Below are 22667 nucleotides of genomic sequence, written 5' to 3'. Positions count from 1 at the left end.
GAAACAATTTTTTTAATTTGACAAAATGTACAAAGTTTAGCTATCACAATTGATGGCTCAACGAAGTGGATTATCACGTGCAAATTTATTGCAGCCAAAATACTGTAAACGCTCGTTGATTCTAAATGTGGAGGCATTAGGGTCGGGATCGAACCCACAACCTCCTGCATACCAGGCGAGGGAGTTAACATCTCGCCACCGCGGCGCCCGTGAACTGCACGTATGAAGGTCCGACGCTCGTGGTATATTGGCAAGCGTTCCGACCCATCGCCAAGCAGAAGTAGAAGCAGCTACACTCAAAGCTGTGCAGCATTGCCGTGTACAAAAACTCTCGGTCTTAATCAGACCACCAGCTCAAAAGAACTGAACGTGTTGACATTTTGTCATTCAGAAGCACCAACTCAAAGAGGTGAGGAAATGTGGCCATCCCAACAACAGGCACCAGTTTCATCCTCACTATGACTCCTCAGTACAGCACCGTCAGGAACATTAACCGCTGCCATATGCCTCTGAGTTCCTGGTCTAAACATTAAAATGGTCACACATGCAGTTCTTTTGAGTTGGTGGTCTAGATAAGGCCGAGAGCTCCTGTACACATATTTGTGTGTGTGCTGTCTATTTGTTTTCGGCCTGCATTAAATGTTTCTGCTGTGATACATTTTCTCATCAGTTAAAGATACGAACTTTGCCGATTAAAAAAATAAATAAAAAGACGAAAAGGCTTTACCCTTCAATTAATCGTCTTCATGCAAAAAGGGCCCCGTGGGTAGAACTTGGCCGGCCACGCGCACTCGGAGCAGATGGACGAGGCCTGGAGAGACGACACCTCGGCCGTAATGGCTCTTGGCGAGTGAGCGCACCGGGTGCCTTGCAGGTGCGTCGTCTTGCCCCGAGGCACATATCGTGCCGGCATGCCAAACCGTGTTCATCAGGGCTTTGTTGAAACCGACGACGACGTTGACCAGTCCGTCAATCTGTGTCGGGTGGAGGAAGCGCTCAGCCAGCGGCCTCCACAGGTCCCCATTGAAAGTCTGCCCGTGCTTTTATGCGCGTCCAGACGATTCTGTGTGTACAATTACACCAATAGTGTTCTGATTTCACCTAAGTTTGAGGTTGCCCTTCTATTGTAAAAGGCTCTTATAATTGACTTTGCCCAAGCCACTGGAAAGCTCCTGGGGTCCCATGGGTCTTTGGCAGGTGGTAAAGATGCCATGGCATGCTGGTTGATCCATTCGTCAAGACCAACCATACCGGGTGATGTCTGCGGCTTCAGTTTCTTGAGAGCATCTTCTGATTTCAAAACGATGATGCCTTGGTTCCTTTCTGGGTGTAGATCGGTGCACAAGTCCAACGGAACGGATTCAACAGGACCGATATCTCACTCTGCTCCATACACCGCACCACTTCCAGACAAAATACTAACTCACTATTCACATCCCCTGCCTCCCATGCAATGTACTAACTCACTCCACACTCTACACGCAAAACACATCGATGCAACTCACTGACTCGCAGTCTGTTCCAGATGCCACCGTTAAGTTTTCCCATGTTTACAAAGTCAGCTTCAGGCGCTGTGCTCCATCAACTGCGCGCAATGAAAGCGGTTGCACCTGGCACGCTGCGATGGAGCACCTGCGCGCGTTAGTCTGGCGAGTGTGCAGCTTTCGAACCTTCAGCAGTCTCGACGTGATCACATAAGCCTATAAAGCCCACGCCGACGCTGACACCGCACTCGGGTCGATCACGAGAGCGGTAAATGACAAATATCCTGGACGGTTCTCTTTTATCCGACACAAGAAAGTGTGTCACAGCATTATTATTATTAAGACCCACCACCCAGTCCTTCCTTCCTGGCCTTGTTCTGCTCAGGCGCTCCCAGCGAGTGTCTGATGGGGCCAGGCGTCTCTCCTTGCAACCGCACCGCACAATGCCCGGGCCGCGTAACGGTGGCAAGCGGAATCCCGCGGTGCGATTCACCTCCCAATCTTTCAACTGAAGTCATAATTATTATTGTTTCTTCCTCTACCCATCTCCAGCCGGCACCGCCGCCACCCTCTCTCTCACCACTCATCGACCGAACCCCCCTCCCCCACCCCCGGCAAAAACGACACAGAAACCTGCGACGCCGCTTTCACAAATCGGCCAAGCCTCGGGACAGCCGAGGAAAGCAATAGCCGAATTTATTAAAGGCTGCGATCCTGGACAAGGGGCACAGATGGGAGAGGCTCCCACCCCCCTCACCCCACACACCCCCCCCCCCCACGGCCAGCCCTGCCCCCTGCCCAAGAGCACGACTGATGCCGGTGTCAGTCGCAGGCTCATTATCCCGACGTTAAATATTTACCCAAGCTGATTCCCTGCTCTCCGAACCCATTTTGCCGGCCCCCTGGATAACGGATACTGATTACTGCGAGGAGCGCAGGTTCCCTGAGCGAGCGCCAAACGCATTAGCAGCAAACGCCCCCCCCCCCGGCCCCTACAACCCCCCCCTCTTTTATACAAATGCCCTCCTGGCAGCATTAACTTGTCAGAGCCTTGTGAATCCGGCGATCACAACAGCTCTCGATTCCACCGCAATTTTCTGCTCAGTGGAAAATGGCACACGCGCTCGCACGCGGGGAAGAGCACGGGCGCACGGATCGACGCGAGCGGCGTCTGCACTGAAAACAAAATTAGACCCCAGGGTTGGCGAAAGTGTTCGAGTGAACGGACACAAAAGCATTCTCCCAATTGTTTTACTGCCGCCATCGTTGCATGTGCACACGTAGATGTTTACGTCCACGAGATATGGGTTTGCAAATATGGGCTTCTGGTCAAATTATCTGGGAATAATAGAGAGAGGTGTGATGAAAATGAATACGAACAAAAAAACCTGCGAATGTGGATGTAAACTTTACATCGTGACAAACGGCGGTGGATGGATGGAAAAACAATACTCATGGCTTACAGCAACGACGGGAAATTACGGTTAAAGCGAGACAAATGTGAGAGAGGTGGCTTCCAGCTGAACAAGGCCACAAGGGGGGGCGGGGGGGGGAGGGGTGATGTCAGCATGGGAGATGCTGGTGAAAGAAGAGTCCTTTCCTCCCACGATTTATTTGTATACAACGAACATTGCTGCAAAGTCCCATCAAAAGCAGCGACAAAACAAAAAACAAAAGACAAGAGCTCGCGCGACGACAAATCACGCGGCAGCACGGCGGTGTCAACGCCAAGTCTGCGTCGAGGACACCGCCCGGAGGGAGGGCTGCGAGGGCCGACACAATGAGCTCATCCTTACCTCCCCCTCCTCGTCATCCTCTTCCTCCTCCTCCTCGCCCTCCATGAGAAGGTCAAAGGGCACGATGGTGGTGCGCTCGCCGAAGGGGCGGCAGGGAGCACGCTGGTACGAGCCGTGGTGGAAGGCGTCCGCCAGGGAGATGGGAGCCGGCGGGGCGCAGGCGGGCAGCACCAGATGTTTCCTCATGACTGCGGCACACGGACAGCACGAGGATGTGCGTGACGGACAAGAGAGGTAGCGGGGCCATTCAGAGGGACGCAAGAAGGGAGAAAAGAGGGGATAATGAGGACGATAAGAAGAGGCGAGGCAGAGCTTAGAAAATAAGACGGGAACACGGAGAAAAGTGAGAGAGAATTTAGAAGGCGGGGTGGAGCATAAATGGAGGAAAACAATAGGCGTGGTGGAAAAAACTCAAGAGATGATGCCATGATATTTTCAGTGATGAAAATAAATAGTTACTGCATTTCCCAAATTAAATGTAGCGCCCCTTGCCAACACGTGCGAATTGAGCACGGCGTTCTACGGTGCACGTGCCATCTCCACAAAGCAGTTGCCCACAGCCAACGTGTTACCGGCCGTTCCGAATGAAGCGCAAGATTTCCCACGGTGTGCGTAGCCGGCCTTACGATTCCCGCTGTCACCATAAACCGGCCGTGCCAGCGCGAGCGTTGCCGCTCCAGTTTGCACGCGGAACGCACCTGGATGGTGCTTCCACCATCGTCCCCATCGCACGTAAAATGAGGCTCCAAACTTTCGCTCAAGGTGAAGTTCACGGTGGTGCATGCTTCTACTGAAGATCCGATTTATTTTTTGACAATTTATTATGGAATAAAACCTCGAAAGTAAGCGGTACTTTTGCATTATTCACGCAAGATGAAAACAATAATCATGTTACGTTTCGCTAAGCTTCGAGAATTATGGCAAGGGCTGCTCGAAAATTCTTGCAGGGCACTAGGAGTCCACATGCTGTGCGGGTGACACGGTGCCCAAGCGTTGATATCAATGGCTCCACAGCGCTCACGGATTTAGCGCACGGCGCCACTGCACACGTCGACTTTGACGTTGCACATTTTCACGGTCCTAACAATGTGTTGTGGATTTAATGTTTTAATAACCGCCGAAGGAATGTGTTCATAAATAATATATGAAATAGTCTTTGATCTGAAAAGGATGACTGCTTGACACGACGAGTATTTTATTATTTTAATTCACTCAACCACACGGAAAAATAACGCGGTGAAGGTGCGAACGGCGCGTGCGGTTATCTGCGCGTGCACGTGGCGTGCGGTGCTTGCGATGCAATCAGTCATTCCGTTAACCTGACACCCCCTACTGCGGTGGTCAGTTACTTTGTTAACAATTAGAATCGTACGACCATACTTCACCACGCTGGTTAATTCAGTTGGGTTAAAGTGTGGGACGAAAAGGAGGAGGCAAGAACCGGTCCACATATCGATGACAACCGTGGCTGGGAATGGAAGTCGGTAATAACCTCAATGTGAAAATCCGTTTTGGTAATTTACTGTGCAGCACAAGTGCAGGACTCGGCACATACTGACCACTCGGACAGCGTGCCAAGTTCAACCCCGAGTAATTTGAACACATGGGCGTGTTTGCCGAGTCATGGGTTGGGAAGGTACGCCCCCCCTCCTCTACCCCCCACCATCCCCGGGCCTCACCTCGGTTGGCCCTCTGCAGTTTGGCGTAAATGTCGGTGGAAGGGGCGCCCAGGGGACGTGGCATCACCACACCCCCCTCCTCGCTCTCGTCCTCGCTGCTGCTGCTGCTGCCGCTGCTGCTCTCCGTCAGGAAGACGTCGGGCAGCGCCAGCTCCTGCTGTGGGCGACGCGAACGGTGCAGAGCCGGCGGTCGAGGGTTGGAGGTGGGGGAGAAAGGTCGAAGGTTAAGTGCCAGATCAGGAGGGAGGGATTCAAGCAGATCATTGTTTAAGCCACGCAGTGCCAGTCGAGATGTGTGGCCTTGTTAATTTTAATTAGCATCTTTGATTGCTGTGCATCTGAATGACGTAAAATGTGTGTGTGTGTGTGAGCGCGTGTGTACGTTGTACGCCCGCTGTTGTGAGCGATGCTCACAACAGCGGGCGGAGCACCGAGCAGCTAAAACATAGCAAGTTGGCACTGTAGGGGGCACAGGTGGTGCATCGGCCAGCCATCTCAGTCAGTCGACCCATGGCACCTGGGTCTGCCCTGTGACCTCCTGCCAGCGGGCGTTCGACACTTCACGTGGCATCAACGTGCACATAGCCTGGCACAGGCACCGTGGTGACGTAATCGCCACTTAGTAGCGAATGGCAGTTGTTGTACAACGTAGCAGCGGTTAGTGCGCTGCACTACAAACCCGGCGACCCGAGTTCGATACCCGCTCACGGCCAACACCAGTGACTATTATCTGAACCAGCTCTGGGCCTCCCCTATGCCGACTCAGCCTCAAATGAGTAGTTGGTGCGATGTGTAAATATCGCCACTGGGAAGACAACAGCGGGCAGGCGGGCATGGTGCTGGCCACCCACCCCCTCGTGTGGCGCCTGCCTCCATAGGTGCTCGCTAACAGCATTTGCCCAAAAAGTGTGTTAAGGCTACACGGGGGATCTTTGCCTTTGTATGTTGTAATTGTTAAGGACTTTAAGCCGAGCTTCACGGCAGTTCGTCCAAAGCTCCTAGCCCTTCCTCCGGACGAAGGGCCGTGCTTTCAGAGACCGCTTAAGCTCCATCACATTTGATCATGACAAAACAACTCTGAATGTGCTCTCAGATCTCATGAGATTTCAAAATCTAAGCAGATTTGAGCATGGCTACTACTCGAATGGAAAACGACCTTGAAAATCCGTGTGTGAGAGGCTTGGGCTGTGAGGTGGCCAGAAGATGGGAGTACAGCAATGGATTCTTGAATCTATTTATTATCTTTCATTATTATCATTACACTTTTTTTACTCAGGAAAGCTTCGTAGAGTCTCATGACTTTTATTCAGGATAGTCCTGCCAAGTATTTTTGGCGGGAGGAGGGGGTGACCATTGCGATGCGTATTCCAACTCAGCCAATGTCGCTGCGGGATATTTAACGTCCACTGGGAAGCGGCGTATTTATCTCGGGTGAACACGCCCGCGGTAGTTACCAGGGCGGCCACTCGACTCGAACCGCGGAACCCCCGCCGCGTGTGCCGCGTCGCATGCCGCCCCGCCCCCTGACCTACGCGAAACAGCTTCGAGCGTTTTCCCCGTCCACGTGGCCGGTTCACCCTTGGGCGCTCTAGCTGTCGTCGCGCGTAAACGCGGGGCATCATCACCGCAATTACTACGCGAGTTATCGGACGAAACGATGGGGACGACGCTCGGTGGAGGAGGCGTAATGGGTGAAGACGGTGTCGTATCAGGTGGAAATTTGGCAGGCTCCGTAATCCGTTACGCCGTGTGTATATTCCCCACGCGGGGCTCGACTAACAACGCGAATACGACCGCGGCAGCGTGAGCGCCGCGTTCTCTCCAAATGACACGGACACGCGCGCGGGAGGCGCATGTCGCCCCTTCGCCGGCCTGCATTAGTCACACAACTGCTGTTGGAGAACGACCGAAGGGCAGCAAGGCTCGCACGCGCGCTTCCCCCGCGCGTGCGCGTAGCGGTGTGAATCGTGACGATGAACGGAGTGAGCTGATACTCGCACACAACGACGACGGCGGATGCACCCCAGGCCCCGCTCTGCGTCGCGAGCCAGACAAAGTCCTGCCCATTCTCGAGACACTTTCACTTTTTTTCTTTGGGGGGGGGGGGGGGGGGGGTGCCACTGCTGTATCGGGACTCGGAGAAAACCCGCTGCCACGGTGTATACGAGGTGGCACCCAGAGCACTGCTATGTTCTGGCCACACCATGCCTACAGCACCTGGCAAGCCCTGGTGGTGGTCACCCGTCTCCGTGTTTACCAGGCTCAACTCTGCTAAGCTTCTGAAATCCAATGATATCTGGTGCATTCTTGGTGACTCGGTAGTAAACACGTAGACAGAATTCGTGAAGCCACACTTTACCCCACCACCAAGTTACACGATTTGGATACATATGGCATCTACATGCGACCACATGTAACAACGCAGTACAAAAACAATACGAGGATATTAAGAGTTTGTTGATATTGAACAAGTAAAAGTACTACTGTCATCAAAGTGTGTTGCCTGCTGCTGACAAGTGTTGAAGACCCTGAAATCGCCCTTCTCCGGACAAGGTGCCAACTACGAGCGATCAGCTCCATGGGCAAGTGCTGCGCAGAGCACTTTGCGACGATGGGTTCAGAAAACCTCGAGACGGAGAAGTTGGAATCGCAATAGACTCTCACCTGATTTAAAGGGGCGCATCGATATCTGGAGAGAATTACTTGCAGCGTGTGTTCCTCAAGCCAGACAAAGAAGCATGCCCCAAGAAGCTATGCAATTTTTTTTTGCAATTATAAAAATGTGTGTTGGCTGGTCAAGACGGAGCAAACTTCTTACATCTGTGTCGATGGAGCAGGTGGTCACTCGAGAGTAAAAAAAACAAACACGTGGCTCATGCTTCACTGGCGTGAGAATTCATTGGGCACCGACTGCTTAAACAGTTTGCTTGCCAAAGCGCCGCTATTCGTTGGCTACCGGCAGACATTTATCACTCAACAACAGACCGCCCGTGCTCCAGATATTTAATTACTTGTCAATGAGACATTTCTCCGGCGGGTGTTTTATATTTTTTGCAACGTGGCTTTGTCGCGTTTTTTTCATTTATTCTGCTTTAGATTATGGGCCTCACTCTCTCGTCATTGGCAAATGTTTATCTGATCCCATTTTTTACAATAACATGCTGATCATTGTCTCCATCATCAACAACAATGGGCAGAGAGGTCACGTGGGCTGCCGTTTTTTGTCAGGGTAGCGATATTGGCCAGATTTTTCTCTGAGTGTTATCGCTGTAAAATTGACATTTCTAATTATTAATTGTGGCAATCATGATTGTAGTCTTGTGCGTTTTGTTACCCCCCCCCCCCCTTGCCCCCCCCCCACCTCCCCCCCTGAGTCTTTCTTGCAGGAGGAGCGCTGTTTCCGTGTCCCTTACCTGCATCCCTGCATCTAAACGAATGATTTATTGATGCTGCTGCTGCTGCTGCTCAACGACTGGTAAGTTGAAGGTGACTGCCTATTTGGCTTTTATCAGGATAGATGATGGTACAGAGTATGATGTGTGGCCATGTGGCAGATATTTAATGACAAAACCAGCTAGTTCAACTCCATATTATACTCCATCATCATCATGATCGTTATCAAAATGATCATCATCATCATCATCATCACCACGACCGCCACCATCAAAAACATCAATCCACTATTATCCACGAGCCTCGCGGTTATGTCTTAGAATCTGTGGCAACGAGTAGCTCTCTCAGCTCAAATCGGCACCATCTGCTTCTGGCAGGCACTCGGTATAAGGCAATCTGGCAATTTGGTAATTGTGAGTAATTCTTTAACATTTGGCTTTCCGGCACCCTGGCACGCGTTGGCCGACAACTGGGACCGATGTCCCGGGATCTTTCACGGCGATGCAAATAAGCAGATGGTGCTCGCGTTTTGATAACGTTGCTGCCGGCGCACGGCCCTGAAGTGGAGGCCGGGTCTAAAAGGCTGACCCCTGAAATCGAACGTCTCCCAGCTGCTGCCGGTGAGGTGAGAGGCGCGTTGAAAGTCACGATGCTCGGGAGACGGTTTATGGCAACGATCGTTGGCGGCCGTCACCAGCAACAATTAGCGCGCCGTTTTCTACTGTAAATACACTTTCATTGCCCAAGCTTGAACAGATCTGATCGCTCCTGGCCCGTGTGGGCAACGTGGACAGCAACCTCCAATCATAGCACGGGCAGAGGTCACGTGATCACCACGTGCATGCGCTCTGCAGATCAATTCGCTGCTCATCAAATACACAGGTAAACAATTACAGGGGGCCTTCACCGGCTTGACACAGCTCGGTCACGCGACGGCACGGCCATGCCGTTTGGCCACAGTCACTCGGACCGAGGTGCCGCAGTGCGGTAATGGTTGGCACCCTGGGCTAGTGATCCGGGGGTCGCCGGTTTGATTCGACCCCCCACCGCGCCTCTGTCCATGCAGTAGCATAAATGCATACGCTACTAGTGGGATAAAGTGTGCATACTTCTGCTTCTTCCGAGACGTCTGGCTAGCGTGAAAGAGTAGACCAAATTACCCTCTCTCTCTGTCTCTTTCTCTGGACTCCCTCGAGTGGAGGCCCCTGCGGCGAACAGTGGCAATTGCAGGGCTGCACCTTGACCCTGAACGCGTTCTACTCACAGCGACCGCATGGCCGATGATGACCACCGGCGATGTCCGCTAACCAGCTATCGTGGTGCTTCAGGGGGGAGTGTTTATGGGAGTGAGGTGAGCGGGCGGGTGGGTGGGCGGACCTGCGGCATGGCGAGCGGCAGCCGCTTGAGGCCGAGCGGCGCGGAGCGGCCCCCCAATGCCGGCGCTCGCGTGCGCAGCAGAGCTCCGTGGTGCGCGGCCACCGCCTCCTCCTCTTCGTCGTCGTCGTCGGCGCCGCCGCCGTCGGCTCGCTCTGTGCCGAGCGCCGCCGCCGCCGGCAACTTGACGGGAACTTCGCGGTGATGATGGGCAGAAGGGGAGCCGGTGCGATCCGCACGGAGAGCGAGCGAGACAGCGAGAGAGAAAACTCGTAAGAATCAGCAGAGACTTTTGGCTCTCCAGATGCATTGTGGGTCGGACCCCGTGTTGTTTTGCACAATGTCTGACGTTTCGTTCCACGTGCTGGAAGCTTGTTCAGGGAGTGAGTAGAAGAAGCTCCCAGCACGTGGAGCAAAACATCAGACATCGTGCCAGACAACGCGCAGAACGACCCGGACACACGTGGTCACATGTGGTGTTCTGTCTTATTGGGTGTCTATAGGTGTCTATGTGGTGTTCTGCCATTTCGCTATGCATTTTCTTTGGTGAAAAGGAAAATGTCTGTTATTTAAATTAAAACGTGCCATGCCACAGCACGCGGCAACCGTGCTGAAAATCGCTTCGTTTCCAATCTGTATTCTCCAACGCCGTGGTGTTTCAAGAGAGGAGGGTGCCAGAAATATATACGAGAGCTCCATTAGGTTTAATATTCATACAGATGTACTGTGCGTACTATGAACGGTTTTATGGCAGCATTACAGGTAATACATTCTGTAATGTATATTGCAGGAGCCTACTGCAGAGGATGGATTTTTGTCAGTGTCTTTGCTTTAATAACCTTACTATGATAAAGTTTTTTTGCGGTACGATTCCACTCCTTCTCTTGTCCTCTCCTATATCTGTTTTTCTAGAAATTTTCCCTCCATTTCTTGATATAAAATGTCTCTTCTTCTCTGTCCATTTCCCTCTCCTGCTACTCCTCCTTCTGTTGCCTCTTTCACTCTTCTCTTTCTCTTCCGCCTTTCACGCTGCCCGCTCCACACCATTCCCAAATTTAACCTTTTCTTCTTCCCTTCTCGTTACTTTATATCGCTCCATCCGTGTTTCTCACGACTTATTTTCATTCATTACGTCCGTCCATCTTTCCATCCTTCTGTCCATTCATCTGCGTGAAAGTCTGTCTCGTTTCTCACCCTGGCGCTCTGTCTGTGTGTCAATTTATCGATCCACATGTCCGTCTGTCCAAATGTCTGTCTGTCCATCCGTCCCATCACAAACCTGCGATGACGGGCTTGGGCAGGCGACTCTGCGCTGCCCTCGAGGCACGCGCGGCCATGCTTGGGTCGGACAGCGAGTGACTCATCCTGTCGGCGCCGTCGCCCACGCAGCCCCCTCCGCCCCCCACGCCCGGCGCCGTCTCCCGGTCCAGCGTTTTGGCCTTCGCGGTGCCGCCGCTCACGCCCGCTCCCCTGCCGCCACCTCCCGCCGGTGCCCCAGGCTGGCCGTGGATGGGCGCGGCCGGCTGCTGGCACGGCGGCTGAAAGCTGCCACGTGGCTGCTGCTGCTGCGGCGGGGGCAGCACGCGGCGAGCGGAGCCGGGAGAGGCGGCCGGAGATGTGATGTAGGTAAACTGCATTGCATTGTGGGGCTGTTGCAGGGTATTGTGGGACTCGGGCTTGGCCCCGCGGCGGGAGGAGCTGCGCCCCACACCTCGGGCCGAGGGGTCTGGTGGGGGGAAGGTGCCGATGCCGCTGTCTAGGGTTCGCATCTGGCAGTGAAAGCCTGAGGGGGAGACACGGGGAAGGGGGGAGACCGGAGGTCAGGCACACACGTGAATGGCGCAACGTTTCGCATTCGACCGCCACGTATCCGTCCTTATCAATTAAGATGTTCGCAAAATCCGAAGTTTTCACATGCAGTCATCTGAACTTAATCTGGCGTGCGTTCGCTCACAAACTAGAGTGAAGCATTTCCCCACATTTAGAGCTGTTTGCACTTCATTTTTGTCCAAAAATTTGTGCGCTAACTGATGCACCACCGCTCCACCAAAATGTCTAATTATTGTACATATGCTTTATAAATCTATACAATGTATCGTTACCCGTGTGTATATAAAAACTAGCGATCATACAGCACATCTAGCGTGCATCAGGTTACTGCAACAAGATGGAAAATGGTAAGGCTTTTAGCAGAAACCGACTGACGTGCACAATGTTGGGACTAAGTGCGTCATCATCATCCACCGTGCCGTGGCCACAGATTCTCGGACTGCCACTGATGTGCCCGGGGTCAGCACGAGCAGTCTCGTGTGACGCTCTTGATGGAATGTTCACGCAGCGATCGGGGTGCGGGTGCAGCAGAAAATGGATTCGCCGAGAGTGGGAGAAGCCTGCGTGCCCGACAGCAGGCCCTCTCTAACACGTGTGCGAATGTTGAAGCGAGCAACAATTCACCCGTTCCACGGCTCGACGCATTGCCGAGATACTGCGGGCACCATGTATGCATATGTTTCACTTCTTTCGTATCGTACATAACCAACCGAGATAATTGGAGGTGCAGAGGAAGGACAACAAAATAAACACAAAAACGCAGTTCTAAAAAAATGAGTATTCAATCTAGATTTAAAAGTGCATAACTCCAGTGGCTTCCTTACATCGAAAGTATGTAAAATAACACATTGTAAAATAACATTCATCAGCAGCCATAATCAATCCACTGCTGGCTAAAAGCCCTCCCAAGCCAAACTGAAACGAACTGCATTGTTGTCCTGCCGCTTGACACAGGCTACACCAATCTAATTTGCTGCCAATACAAACTACTGCGCAATTACAAACACACTGCAGCCTGTGAAATAAAGGGTGCATTGAGCACAGCTGATAACAGTGAGCAATCATTAATTCCATGAAGACTTCCACATTCGCGTCTAGAAAATGCCTCGTTCATACATCGGGCACGTGCACGAGTGTCGTATGAACACCCTGCTGATCGAGTAAAACCCCACAAGTGACTTTTTACACAATGGGGATACTTCATTCGAGTTCAGTCAGGCACCCTGAATATTAACTGTCGGAGTGCAATCGAAAATGTTAAAACGTGGATGAATCATTGCACCCCTAGGTAAGTCCATCGTCTGACAACACCCACTCACCCAAGCAAGGCGAGTGATCGCGGATTGGACCACATGGACAACCGTGAACCGGCTCTGCACCCAAGCGGACAAGCTCAAGGTCCACCCTGGCAACACGGCCGTGGCTCCACACAACCAGAAACTGAAAATAAATATATTTTCTTACAATTTGTATTCGACCAGGCAAGGCCCACGGAGCGGTATATATCTTTTTCAGAAGCGAGCTGGCGATCACAAATTGACAGCTCAACGGAAGCGGCTCATCATGTGGATATTCACGGCAGCCAAATACCCTCCACGCGTGTTTCTAAATTGTGGAGGGAAAAACCGGAGGACCCGGAGAAAAATCCACGTGACCACGGGGAGAACATGCAAACTCCAAATATACAAGCGTCGGGGTCAGGATGGAGCCCATGGCCCTCCTGCATATCAAGCGAGGGAGTTAACATCTCTGAGCCACCGTGGCTGCTGCCGTTGTGGCAGCTGTCTCGAGAGGCCGACCGCGCGACACCTTTTGTTCCGTGCCAGATCTCACGGTGGGCGACCTGCTGGCGTGCTGTGATGTGCTCGCCGCTGGAAAGACGTGCGACTTTGGTGGACGGACACGGAGGTGGAGAAGACCTTGCGAGGCTAATTACCCCACTCTCTCTGCAAACCTCAGCGTTTCCCGAAGAAGGCCCGTTGGCCAAATCGTGACAGTTAAATACGTTTCAATATTTTTTTTATTCATTAACCTGTTACTTAATCTATTTAAAAGTTGTATATTTTTATATACAACAATGTAGCTCCCGCTGCGTGGGCAATATTGTTTACCAGTTTTATGAACAAATTCACTAACGCAAAAGCAACACATTTTTACTGTGCACGTGTTTGTGTTTTTTACTCTTAATGGTGTCAGGGGTAATAGTGCCACGGTGGCAGCGTGGAGATGTAATCTCCCTCATCTGGTATGCAGGAGGTTATCGGTTTGATCCCGGAACCTGATGGCACCTGTTGTGGTCTCTCTCTGCCTGTGGTGGCCATGTGGATTTTTTTATGGGTTCCTCCGGTTTTGCCCTGCACATTTAGAATCAACATGCGTTTAGATTATTTGGCTTCTGCTATGAATTCCCACGTGATGATGATGATGATATCACCACGTGTGGCCAGGTCACCTCTGAAAAAAAAGCTAATAGCTCAGTGAGCGTTACCTGATAAGTAGAAAAACATTTATTTCTCTTCATTTCCTTCCCATTTTGTCGAACATAAAAGCGACAAAGCAAATGAACAAATTGATGCATTGTTAATGAGGACGGGGATTTCACGTGATGGGCGCGCGCGGGATTAAGGAATTTCCGCAGACGGCGATGGTGGCGACGGCGGATACGCTTTTATTCTCACCGTGGCGAGAGCGCCAGTGGGGGGTGGGGCGCGCCGGAGATTAAACGCCACCGCTGCGCAAAAGAACGGCGTCCGCTTCTGAAAATCCAGGCGAAAAGCCCAAACGCACGACTCAATTTGCCGAAATGAAACCCGCCGCGGCGAGTTTCTCATGCCAAATTAAAAACCCGCCACTCACTGCACGAGTCGAATAAGAGCCCTTCAATGTAACATTCATTAGCCACTCTTTTTCTTACCCCATTCACGAAAGCAAGGATAAAAAAAACACGCGCTCCACAGTAGGACAATTCAATCACCTAATCCCCGTTGAGGAGACGTACATCATGCAAATAAGTGAAGGGGGGTTCACGCTCGTGGCTGTTATTGCAGAGTGTGCTCGTGCGCGCGTGTGTGTGTGTGTTTTAAGTGGAGCGTTAGAGACTAAAGTGTGAGCAACTTTCAAGCTCAAGTTTATTTTGTTTCGGCGGCTGAGAACTCAACAGACCAGGACAGAGTCTCTCCTGCAACAGTGACCAGGGTCACCAAAATTACCAAACCCCCAAAAATGTAAAAGCATAAATTGTCACGTGAGAATTTGAAAATACTGCGCAGACACAGCGGAGCTCACGCTGGACAGTAAATTCGCCGCGTGTATCTTCTGTCGGCTATCCGCTTCCATGCTGAGCTTTCAGCGCGAGACATGATACTTGTTTAATATTTAACATTATAAATAATTTGGGATATATATAAAAAAGCTATCAATCATATCTCAATCACGGCTACTGAAATCTAGACGCAGAGATACGCATATGCCAGTCACTAAAGCTTCCACGGATAAAAGGGCTTTGCATCGGAACGGAGAACGACCCTGGGACGTGGCATCGCAGAAAATCCTCCCGGAGTCTCCTCGACCCGTGGCCTCTTTCTCCCCGTCGGTAGCATCGTTAAGGTTTTCCAATTATAGTTTGTAGAACTCACTAATTATTTAGTACCACCCCGACCTCACGTTTACACGTGCAAATTATGGGAATGTACAGAATTAACCAACCTTGCAATTTAACTGCCACAATTAGGGGTAGCAATGCTCTTTCTCTTTTAAGACATTCTGGTGAATGTTGTGCCTCGAGTGACCGCAGGGCGGGGGGGGGGGGTGTATACCATATACACAAACAATTCAATGTATGCATCGTGGCCATAATAAATGAGTGGCTCAACTTGCGTGTCTACCACTAGTTCCTAAGCCCTGAGTGATTCGTGTGATGTTCTCTTTACGCACAACCACTGGCGAAAATGAATCCCTCTACCCGAGCCCTGGAATCATCCTGAGCGGCCATCCTGGGCTCAAACCTCCAGTCAGCTGCACGAGTTCCGTACGGACGCCAGTTCGACACTACGAGCCTCTGAAAGGGATGATGTTTTGGACACATAGGCTGCGCGAGCGTCACGCTGCTGCTTCAACCTCCTGCGTGGGAGAACACCAGGAAACCAAGGGCCCCCGGCCTGCTGTGGTGGGAGATGCAAACCCAGCTCCTGTGCACATTCAACGCGACATCGTTTTTTTCTTTTCTCTCCTGCACTAAACGCCAATAAATACATTCGCGGTGGCAATCCTGAAAATTTAACGGGAACATAAAAGCGAGAAGCCGAGCGAGCGGGCGAGCGAGCGGGATGCACGCTGTGCAGCTCCGTTAATAACCCGGGCGCGTGGCGGTGATTTCTTGCTTTGCCCATTAAAGTGAGTAATCATGTGCCCGGCGCTTGTTCTCGGAAGGCTCGGTAGCACAGTGAGACTGCGCGAACGCGCCGCGTATGGCATTTAATCGTAGCGCCATTGGCCATCGCGAGCCCCTTTCCCGACGGCCACCCTGGGTTAGGCACGTTGAGCTTCCGAAATACATCCTCGATGACAAATGTGACCTTCAAAGAAAAGTAATGGGGAGAAGGGGAAAAGAAATCTAAAACTAAGAGATGGTTTTAAAGGGAAAAAATACATATTTATTACGTAGAAGCCGGGGACGGAACCCGAATACGAGCGTTCCGCGAGAGCGCGGGAGGGGCAGCGTCGGCACGGCGACGTGGGGTCCAGAGCGTCGGCACGGCGACGTGGGACCCAGAGCATTAGCGATGCCGCAGGTTAGAGGGTCAAGGGAGGCTCGGATATCTGAGATTTAAATCTTTATGGGGATCCGCGAGCCGAGAGCATGATGGATTCGGCCGCTCCCGTAATGTGCACGGCCTCTCCCGGGTGAAGCGGCGATGGTGGCGATTGCGTGCGAGTGGCTAAAAGTGCCCGAAAACTTCACTCGCCGCCGCGCTCGCTCCGAGACCGCCCGGCGCCACGACGCGACCGCTATGTGACCCGCGCCCTTGGCTTTGTCTCTGGGTCCCTTCCCTCCGCCGCGGAATGACCATCACTTTTTCCGGAGCTGGCATCGCGACTCGCCCATCTGTCTCTTCTGAACCCTGCACACCCCTCCCCCGCTACAATCTCTCTCTCTATCGCTCCATTTTAATGCACATCGTGCAAAACCTTCAAGTGGGAGGAAACGGGAGAAGGCAGAGAAATCTCACCACGCGTAAGCGGGGGTCACAATCAGCACCGTCATTTCACTGCCACCTCGCAGTCGCCAACGGCTACTCCAGCTGGAACGCCCCGGTTGGTCACCCATCCGAGTGTTTAGTTCGCTGTCCTTCCCCCGCACCTCCAATTTAGCACGGTCAGCCACGTGCGGTGCGAAAGAAGTTTAACATGCGCACGTACATAACCAGGCTCAACCCCGCGTTGCTTCGATGAGATCCGGCTCATTGAGAGCGATTTGGCTCTCGGCGACTTTGGCTGTGTCCGTCTGAGTGACAATCCCCCAGACTTAAATGAGTCTGATTGGCGTTGGGATTGACAAACCTCGAGCTGGCTTCACAGAGAGCACCGAGTCAGCACAACTGGGGATTTAACAGGGTGACGTAACTTTCAGGAGCGAGCGAGCGAGCGCACACGCGGGGACGCATGCGTGCGTGCATGGGTGGCGAGCGGCAGTGTCGTGGTTAGGGCACTGCGCTACAAATTCTGCGGCCCGAGTTCTATTTCCGCTCATGACTTTTAACGGTCGCAATTATATTAACCGGTCCTGGGCAAATCCGAGGTGAACTCGGACTTGAGTGAGTACTGGGTGCAGTGTGCAAACTTTAGCAGTGGAGAGACAAAAGTGGCCGGGTATGGCATTGGCCATGCCGGCTTTCAAAGGGGGCTCGCGAACAGCACTTGCTCCAACAGTCTGCGTAGGTTACACAGGGGATCTTTGTCTTTGTACGTGCATGCAAACACAGGTGTCCATTAGTTACGTGCACACAAGAGCATTTGTATTTGAGCTCACGTGTAGTTTTGTGCGTAGCTGTGCTCGCGAGCCAGCGCTCATTTGTGTCTACGCGCACACACACGCCTACACGCGCGTACACACCGCAAAGTGCCCCCACCCCGCATCTACCTGCTGCGTGACTTCTCGCAGATTCCCCAGCAAGCGCCGTCTCAAGCGCGAGCGTGGCTTCAGAGCCGTCGCCACCCTCGCCCACACGCTGAGCCACAGCACGCGCAGACAGAGCAGAAACGAGGAGAGGGAGGGAGGGAGGGTGAGGAGAGAGGGAGAGGGCCAGAGAGGAAACGTGGATGGGCGTGCGTGCGTGCGTGCGTGAGTGCAGGAGTGAACCAGGACATGGGGGGGGGGAGGGGCGGGTGGGGGGGAGACCAGGGAGGGAAAGCGTGGGTTAATGAAGCAAATGAGTCGATGGTCATTAAAGCAGTGATTGAAGCGGCCAAATCAAATCCAAGCCGATCATCGCCAAGCCAACACAGGCCGACGAACGTGACATCACGCGCAGCATCGTCAACAAGGCGATGGCTGACACATCGCCGATCGATCATCAAGTTGCCAAATGCCGAACGTCCTAAATGTTTTAGACGAGCAAATAATAAATGGTCCCATTCCGTGGTGCGCGAGATAAATGACACGGAACAAAACTTTTGCACAAAGGAGCTTGCCGCGTGCCAGCGGTCGTCCGCCGACGTTGAACGACGGCACGGTGATTGCGTGACGCTGGTGCCAGACACTCCGCGGCTATCTCTCGTGAGCAGCAGACGGGCGCTGTGTGGACACAGCTGTCTGGGGCGTGCGGGCTCGCCCACGGGTCCGCCCGTCTGCCTGTCCGTCCTTTCGTCCTGCGGGCTTGTCCGCCCAGCGCCCCCAGCGACTGGACACCCCAAGTTTAATGGCTTCAGTAATGGAATGCCTCCTCATTGGAGACAAGTCCAAGCTGAAATTGCACACCCCCGTGGTTGTTGTACTGACCACTTGCACGCACTCCACCATTGTTTTTGCACAACAATGTATTTTTGCCGCTCGTTACTTTGCATATTATTTCATTGTCACCTTAGTGACTGTGGAAAAAAAATCAGTTTCAAAGCATCAGCAAATCAGCAAGATAGATATAGGTGTTTGTTGCACTTTGTGACCACACTTCATAGACGAGTTTTTTTACTTCTTCTTACCAATACTTCCCCTCTCCCTACGTCACTCCCGGCGTCATGACCACCGTTTCTACCTCATCACAATGGCCACATCAGCTCCTCTTGTGCCGCTCCACCTGCATCCGCTAGACCCCACGCTGCTCTCCCTGCTTCCGCTAGACCCCGTGCCGTGCCCCCTACGTCTGCCAGACCGCGCCGTTGCATGCCGCTCCGTCGCTGCAACAGATACGTTGACACATTTTTGTTCCCCGACAGAAACAAAATCTCGTGGGTTCCTTGGGCCTGGTTTCTGACAAAATGTAGATTTTACAACTCGGTAGGTTTTCACGGTTGTGCTGTACGGTGCTCCGACGCGTTACAGGGTCGTGCCGCGTGCCGCTCGGCACGATGTCCGACGTTCCGTTCCACAATTGTGGAATCAAACCCTGGCCTTGTGCGGCACGCCGAGAAAGTAAAGAGACCGGAATATGCACGCGTTCATGTCTCACGTGCTGCTGGGCAGGTAAACCTGGTATTTGTCCTTGTTAAATTACACGCACCGTGACATTATAATTCTCAAGGTACTCTTTAATGAATTCGAAGCTCCAAGGGCCAAGGGTATTTAACCAAATACCGAGACTTATATTAAAGCTTTGACTCCACCAAGAGCCAGTTTACATCTCCAAGTGTTTGAGCATATCCGCTTCTAGGAGGTGCGTGTGGTTATGAATAGAAGGTGCACCTAGCTTCGCGCACAAGCGCCGGTGGTTACATCACCGTCACTTAGTGGCGAACGGCGGTTGTTGTTGTTGTTTATGAATAAAGATACGTGAAAGAAGAAAGACAGATGGCCAACAGAGACACAGACAAAACAAAAACACATTCACTCTCACAAGCAACTAAACAGAGACCGAGACAGAGACCGAGACAGACAGAGAGAAACGAGCAGACACACAGAGAGACAGAGAGGCAGGCAAGCAGAGTGCGAGAGACGCATGATGGTCGTGTACCCCGAGGTGGTTGGGCTGTCTTCGCGGGATCTTGGGTGACCACTCTGACAGCTGCAGGGCAGAGGACTCCTCCTCCTGCTCCTGCCTCCACACGCCCAGGAGCTCCCCATCGCTGCCTCGTCCCGGACCCTTCAGCAGCCCCACCTGCAGGAGGGCAGCACACGGGGGTGGCACGGGGTGGCACGGGGTGGCATGGGGTGGCACGGGGTGGCACGGGGTGGTGGGGGGGGAGCACGGGTCAGCAGGGAGCCCTCTTGGAAGTTGTTACGATGACCAAATGTGATCTCCCTTCATCTCGGGTCGTTCATTGTTCATCCGTACCCAGCTGAGGCTCGCGGCTGACGCACATCGCAAACTGCGATGAGCGTACGTTTATTTAGCTCGGCTTTTATTTGATGCGCGGTGCGCATAAGGTGGCACGGGACATTATGCCTGACAAATAAAATATATTCATAAGAATTAAAGTTTACAATGTTTGCTCAATATTCAAGAATTGCCTTGGAACTAAAATGGGATTTCTTTCTACACAATTCTATTACATAGTATTTGCTAAGTGTGGATTACATTGAGAATGAATAAACTCAAGACGCTGGTCAGCATGTCCCCAAGCTCAGCTGCAGCACGACTCTTTCACGAAATTCATTCCGCTCCTCCACGGACATCGTAGAGACCCAAGTGGTCCACACATCCTGCAAGTTAAACCCAATCCCCGCGCTGCTGAGGAAGAAGGCAATTTATTTCTCCCCGATCCATTTCCAGTCCTCCGATAAACACTTTCTCTTTTACCTCCACATTGATTACACAGGCTTAAAATAATAATAATTTAGAAACTAATCGGTTTAATTCTTGACTGAATAGTACAAGGCTCTCGTCGGCTGTCTGCGCTAGAGCACAGACAGGCTCTGGTTGCCGTGGTAGTAGCACTGGGGGCCACATTGCATCTCTCCAGACAAATGAAACCAAAGCGCACACATTGCCGTCAAAACACACCAAAAACACAGAAAAGCGCTTAGAAACAAACAGTTTACTATCATCAACAAAGCAGACGATTGTGTGTTTCGTTTTTTTTAAGTATAATTTTCAAGAGCCCCCTTCAGTGGCACTGTGCGGAGCCAAGATGACTCCAAATTGGTGAGCATTAAGCGCAACAATAACGATGGGAATTTGATGAGCACAGTGCATCGCCAAGCTGTATTTACATGTAATCGACATGAAATCAACACATAATCTACATGTAATCGACACGTAATCTACATGTAAACGACATATAATCTACATGTAATCTACAAGCAGCACTCATCTCAGCAGCAAGCCGTGTGGCCCACAGTGATGGATTCTTACTTGCACGAGTTTAGAGGTGTAAGAAAAGGCATAATAATGTTCAATCAATCTACATGGCACGCACACGTGTTTTTATAGCTCATGCCTTTGTCCGTCCATCGCACAATGAAGGCCTTCCAATGCCGTGTCACTCACGGGGGTCGCTTTTGCACAAACTTTAACGTTCCGGTCGATGCGAGTCGGTAAAGGGGAGGAGGTTACCCAGTAAAATAATGTTAGCCGTGGCCAGCATTCAAACTCAGGTCTCACCGATTTCAAGAGTGCAGTGCACTAAATACTGAAGCAAAGGTGGCATAAATTGCTGCTCAGTAATCATCACTCTCTACTGCAGGATCTATCGCACGCGCTCGAGCGTTTGTGGAATGCAGTGAGAGCAGGCGAACGTTGCTGTGTCAGTGGGAATGTGTTACCCGAGAACGAACAGAGCAGTTGGTGTGCTGCTTGGGTATGAGTCAGGATGATGCACGGACGGCCCTACAGATTATATGAGTGGCGGAGAATCAGTAGTTTCCGAAACAAATCCACGTCCGTGGAGATTCTTCACGATGCCTTTTCACAATGCCAGACCACCTACCCTTGGTGCTCTAACACGCAGACAGCCTTCGTCTGCGGTGCTTAGACCGTACCAGTGACAATCCATAGGAGTCAGACTCCACGGGCGTCGCCATTGGCTGCTTGTCAGGTGGGAGTAGCGCGCGATGGGGAGGGCGTAATGTCGGGTCGAGTTTTCTCCCAGAATCCTCCGGGGCACGATTAGGGGACATCGTTCGCTTTTCAACCCTAAAGCAGCAGCAGGAACATGCGGGGGGCACAAACGTAGAGCCAGAAAGGGAGGATTATTCACAAACTAAAACCAGCAGAGACGCAGTCATGCAGCAACGTGTTCTTCTTCTCTCCAAATAAGCCACGGAGAGTTTGCAGGTGCTACTAATAATCTTTAAAAATATATTTTATGTATTCTATAATAGAGCACACTGCTGCTTCATAGTCCTTTCATGTGTTTGAGTGATTCAGAGTAAGCCTTTGTTGCAAAATTGATTGAAAAAAATATAGAGCGACTGAAGGTCAGCGGAGCATTTTCCTAAGGTTAATACCACATTACTAGTGACCTTGTTGGATTAATAATAATAACGATGATTAAACTGACAAATAAATAAATAACCCGTGACTTTGCGATAACCCTGCCTCCCGCGCATATCAAGTGCCTCCTCACACAAACCGACTGCTGTCATCTGCGCCCCTGTTCCCTTGGCGGCGTCTGACGATCGCCGGCACACGTGTCGTCCGCCGGGTACGACGCGCTATGGCCCGTGGCCTCGGGGGTAACGCGAGGAACAAACATCCAACATTGATCTCAATTCATATCGGGGGGGGGCAGCGGCGGCGAGAGAAACCAATGTTTCCATCCTCCGGACGCTCGTCCGATCGAAAGACTATAATGAAGTGCCTGGCCTCCGCTCACTGCTCTGTCCGGGAATAATTAACTCTCTCGCTGCTGCCTCTCGCCCACACAAACCGCGCACGCCCGCTGCGCCCCTTACATCGGCGCGGCGGTCCTGGGCTGCGTTTGACAACGGTCGGCATTTGGCACAAGGCGAGAGAGCT

Source organism: Lampetra fluviatilis, chromosome 2, assembly GCF_964198595.1.
Source record: "Lampetra fluviatilis chromosome 2, kcLamFluv1.1, whole genome shotgun sequence".
NCBI lineage: Eukaryota > Metazoa > Chordata > Hyperoartia > Petromyzontiformes > Petromyzontidae > Lampetra > Lampetra fluviatilis.
The sequence above is the reverse complement of the archived record's forward strand: the minus strand, read 5'-3'. Positions refer to the sequence as shown.